The sequence below is a fragment of the Cicer arietinum genome, chromosome 2 (genome assembly GCF_000331145.2).
Source record: "Cicer arietinum cultivar CDC Frontier isolate Library 1 chromosome 2, Cicar.CDCFrontier_v2.0, whole genome shotgun sequence".
NCBI classification, from domain to species: Eukaryota; Viridiplantae; Streptophyta; class Magnoliopsida; order Fabales; family Fabaceae; genus Cicer; species Cicer arietinum.
Genome location: NC_021161.2, coordinates 4,459,411 through 4,465,216, shown reverse-complemented (window position 1 = coordinate 4,465,216; position 5,806 = coordinate 4,459,411).

Sequence of the window (5,806 nt, the reverse complement as noted above, 5' to 3'; positions counted from 1 at the left end):
ACAATTATTTGTATTTGATGTATACTTGTAATTGTTTAACAATTTAATAGTTTGTAACTGAATTGTTATAAATTTTAGATTTCGGTTTAGAAATCAAAATATTAATGATTATGATTACTCAATTAATATTAATAATAGTTTGAATGTTTGTAAATTATTAAAATTCTAATATATCCGATTTAAAGTAAAAAAAATTCACCATTACCACAAAGATCGATAAGTAAAATGATCGAGTGAGAGAACAAACAATATTTGTATTTAATTTTCTACTTTGAATATTGGTAAATATATATAATATATAAATATTTAGAAATGATGGACAAAGTAATGTCTCTTTTAATTTTAGTCAGTTTTATTTTACTGAAACTAATTAAATTTAATTTGTTGTTTTATAATATTAATTGACATGAAATTAAAGTAATTTATTTGCAATTATTTGTATTTGATGTATACTTATAATTGTTTGACAATTAATATTTTGTAACCGAATTTTTATAAATTTTAGATTTCGATTTTGAAACCAAAATGTTAATGATTATGATTACTCAATTAATATTAATTTAAGAAATAATGTTTGTAAATTAAAATTATAATATATCCGATTTAAAGTTAAAAAAAATCAAAATTACCACAAAGATCGATTATTAAAATGATAGTGAGAGAAAAAAATAATATTTTGAAATTAAAGTAATTTATTTTGCAATTTTTTATATTTGTTGTATAATTGTTTGACAATTAATATTTTGTAATTAGTTTTCAAATTAAAATGATCGAGTGAGAGAACAAAAAAATATTTATATTTGATTTTCATTTTTGAATATTGGTAAATATATATAGCATATAAATATTTAGAAATGATGGACAAAATATGTTTGTTGGATTTTGGTCAACTTTATTTTACTGAAATTATTTAAATTAAATTTATTGTTTTATAGTGTTAATTGGTATGAAATTAAAGTAATTCATTTGCAATTATTTATATTTAATCTATATTTATAATTGTTTGAGGATTAATATTTTGTAATTGTTATAAATTTTGGATTTCGATTTTGAAACCAAAATGTTAATCATTATGATTACTCTATTAATGTTAATAACAATTTGAATGTTTGTAAATTAAAATTCTAATATATCCGATTTAAATAAAAAAATTCACAATTACCATAAAGTAAAATACAAGATGAATGTATTTCCAAGTATTTTACTTTAATCATTTTTAGTTTCAACAATAAAGTAATATATTTTGTAACTCAATTGTATATCTTAATTTCAATTATCAAATATATTACTTCAATATTTAACATATCCAACGATCTCAATATTAATACGGTACTTTATTTATTCAAGTCATTCGTCTAAATTGATACTTCTCTTTAATTAATTATATTGGTAAAATTGTATATATATTATTGATATAAATACTTAATTAGGACATAAAACTTCATATATTTTTTTCTTCTAAATCCACTTAAATTTAATAAATAAAAATATACCCGCGCAATACGCGAGTTAGCATCTATCTAGTTTGATATTATATCGCCTATAATGTGATGATAAAAAAATATATCACAACTAATGTAGTATATTATGGTACATTGAAATGTATTTAACCGACCCAAAAGGATTGCACCACTACGAGCTATGCTCTTAATGGAGTTCTTTTAGCAATGTTATTCATGGAGTTGAAATAAGAAACAATAACAACGTGTGATGAGCTATCATTCGGAATCCAACCAATTACATCCAAAAAAATCTTGTTCAGTCATGTAAATAAGAAATTATAAATAAATTTTTGTCTTCAAAATATTGATTAAAAATAGTATTTTCTTTTAATAAAAAAATTAATATTTTTAAATATTTTCAATATAAAAATAAAAATAATTATAATATACAATTCTAAACAGAAATTATACGTTAGAGATAAATAAATAAAAAATTAAATAATAAGAGAATTGTTGTTCTATAAATAAATACAATATAATTAATATAACAACCGTAACAACTATGAATTAAACTCATGTGAATTCACGTATCTTTTACTATTTTTGTTAAAGAATATATTTTACTATTTATAAATGAATAACTCGCCAAATTAATCAGTAACTATGTAGACTACTATCAAATATATCATTAAAATTATAAATACTAGTCTGTAACCCGTGCGTCGCACGGAAACAACGATTTTAATAAATAAATTTATTTTAAAAAAATAAGTTAACATTAAAAAAATAAGTTGACTTAAAAAAAATTACAATAAAAAAATTTAATTCTAACTTAACTTAAAAATTACTTTCAATGTTATTGATTAAAAGTATGACTCCAAAATCACTTCTTAATCTTACTTTGATTCCTTATTTTTTGAATTCCACAAAAAATTTTTTTTCTTTCCAAAAAACTTATTATAAAACAATACTTTTAATTTTAAACAAATAAAAACAATAATTATTAAAAAAAATTAAATAATTAGATTAGATGAAATAATAATTTTTAAAATAATGGATATGGACATATATAAAATAATTAAATTAGTAAATGTAAAGATGTAAGTAACTTAATAATGAATTTTTATTTTTATTATTCAACCTATGTTGTTTATATGAAATACATGACATTTAAGAATTCATATAAATTTTGATGATCATTTAAGAATTCATATAAATTTTGCTGTATCAAGTGACAAAATATCATTCATTTTAGTACTACACACAAAATACTAAAGAAAAATAATTTCCCCATTACAAACAAAAAATTACAATACACATAAAAACTATGCGTATCTTTTATCTTTTAATTTGCATGTTAGTATTCATTAATCTTTCATAAATCATTTGAATTCAAAAATGTATAGTATATTAGTTTTTAAATTTGATAAAATAGTGTTTGAAGTTTGAAAAACTATTACTTTCAATGAATAAATGAATTGTTTCTTTAATTCCTACATAAATGATTATTTTTCCCTTCCGGAAATTTAATTGAATTCATGGCTAAGAAGCCTAAATAAATTTTATATTTACTTAAATAAATTATTATTTTTTATTTAATATAATGACAACAATATTTATTAGACAACTTATAATTAAAATTATTAGGACAGACATGAACTATTTATGAGACAATTTAAATTCAGAGTTATTAAGACATATGTTATATAAGAGGATAGAAATATACATATACAAATTTACAATTTTTTGAGACAAAATTAAGAAATATAAACAATACAAAGTATATATATATATACATAACAAAATAATAATATTTTTTTATAAATAAAATAAAATAACAATGACAGATTGAAAAACATTTACCATTCAAGTAATTTGTGTGAACATATACTCCAGAAAGTTGATATATACAACACGAACAAATACATAGTTCCACCAGGAATATTAATCTCAGATGATAAATAAAAGCTCATGATATTAATCTCAGTAATATTTCCATTGCATACAAGTTTTGTTTGACGGAGATCAAGACAGAAACCACGACACAACTCTAACAGCCAAATTCCATAACTCATTTCTTGGAGAAATTGAAGCAACAAACTCTTATGGAGAAATTGAAACAACAATGATTTTTGTTTCAGACATTGGATAAAGATGAATAAGAAAACTTAAAAGGAATCGTATAATACAAATGATATTTATAAGAGAGACGCAAGAAATGAGAGAATACTGAAGATGACAGTTAACGGAGTACGGGAATTAAGAAAGAAAGAATTAAAAGAATTTTCTAAAAAAAATAAAATTTTTAATTAAATTAATTTGAAGAGGTGGTTGTTGAAGTAGTATTTAAAAAACAATTCCAAAAACTGTCAAGTCGTGGTGTGATTGACTGTATTTTGCTGTTATTTTTCTTCTTTTCTAACTGATCACTAAAGTAAGTAGTCATATAGTGTATTTTATTTTTAATTCATTATTCTTATTTTCATTTTTTTATTTTTCAATTGGCCACTAACTTTTCAAGTGACCCGTGTACAAAGTCGTGTAACATAAGTTTAATTTTATTTTTAAAAAAAGAAATATTATTTCTATTAATAGAAATGTGATATCTTCCAAACACTCTAACACGTGTCAAACTTGCCAAATTATCATATTTGCTTATTATATTGCATACATTACCTTTCAAAAAACTGCTGTCAAGTTAGTGCAATTGATTGTATTTTATTGTTATTTTTTTTAATTGACCACTAAATTCACGGTGAAATGTTAGGTCGCATTATATTTTATTTTTAATTTATTTTCTTATTTTTTAATTGGTCATTTACTTATACATTTCATTAACTTCTCAACTGACGTATACAATATGTTAAAAAAAAAACTGTCAAGTAGTTGTGGTGTATTGTATTTTATTTTTAATCTTTTAATTGGCCACTGAGTTCTCAACGGATGTATCGTAGACAAAGATCATGATGTAAAATAAGTTTTATGCTTTTCTTAAAAAAAAAAACTTTTTTATTTTTAATACATTCCTTTTATTTTTAAATTGGCCATTAACTTCTCATCAGCACATATTATTTCTATTAATAGAAACTTGATATTTTTTTAATACTCTCATTTGTTGACACGTGTCAAACTTGTCAATTTATTATGTTTGCTTTATTATAATGTATAGATTCCAAAAAGTGTCACGTCGTGGTGGGTGTAATTGAACGTATTTTGCTGTTATTCTTTTTCTTTTCTAACTGACCACTAAATTCTCAACGGTGAAACGTAAGTAGTGGTGTAGTGTATTTTATTTTTAATTAATTCTTTTATTTTTTAATTGGCCACTAACTTTTCAACTGACGCATGTACAAAGTCGTGTAACATAAATTTAATTTTATTCTAAAAAAAATATTATTTCAAACTTGATATCTTCCTAACACTCTGTTTAGCTGACGTGTCAAACTTTCCAAAAGTAGTGCTTTAAAAATAATTACCTTTCAATTGGCCACTCAATTCTCAACCGTGAAATGTGAAATGTCAGGTGGTGCATTATATTTTATTTTTAATTTATTTTCTTATTTTTTAATTGGTCATTCACGTCTGCATTTCTCATGTAATATGGAAGTTTTATTTTTTTCTTAAAAAAAATCTTTTATTTTTAATTTATTTTTCTTATTTTTTAATTGGCCATTAACTTCACGCATAGAAAAAACTGTCGTATCGTGGACAAAGATCGTGATGTAACAGATGTTTTATGTTTTTTTTTTACAAAAAAAAACTTTTTATTTTTAATTCATTCCTTTTATTTTTTAATTGGCCATAACCACGTATTATTTCTATTAATAGAAACTTGATATTTTCTTAAAACTCTAGTTTGTTGACACGTGTCAAACTTACCAGTTTATCATGTTTGCTTTATTATAATGTATAGATTTTTAAAAAAATTATATTAAACTATCAAATTAATTATTGTTTAAATCACTTTTATGAAAATCTCATATGCTTATTTGAAAGCAACACCTACAAAATCAGCTAAATAATATAGAAAAGGAATAAATAAAAAAATTAAGCCAAATAAATGCTTCTTTTTTTGGGGTCAATAGCCATAGAAATGCATCTAAAGGAAGACTTCAAGCTCCTCAAAAGCGATCCACGACGCCGCAACGGCCTTACCAATTCCCAACAACTCTCTCTCACACCACCCTCCGCCGGTAACTTCGCCGCCGCCATTGCCTCCCTCTTTTCCTGCCTCATCTTAATATCACTCAGATCCATTTGTAACGGAAACTTCACAGTCCCAAACATGCCGGTGTAACTCTTGTTGTTACTACCGCTCCTCCGCCACCGCTTTTCCCTCCCGGACGGCGACCGTAGTCCGGCAA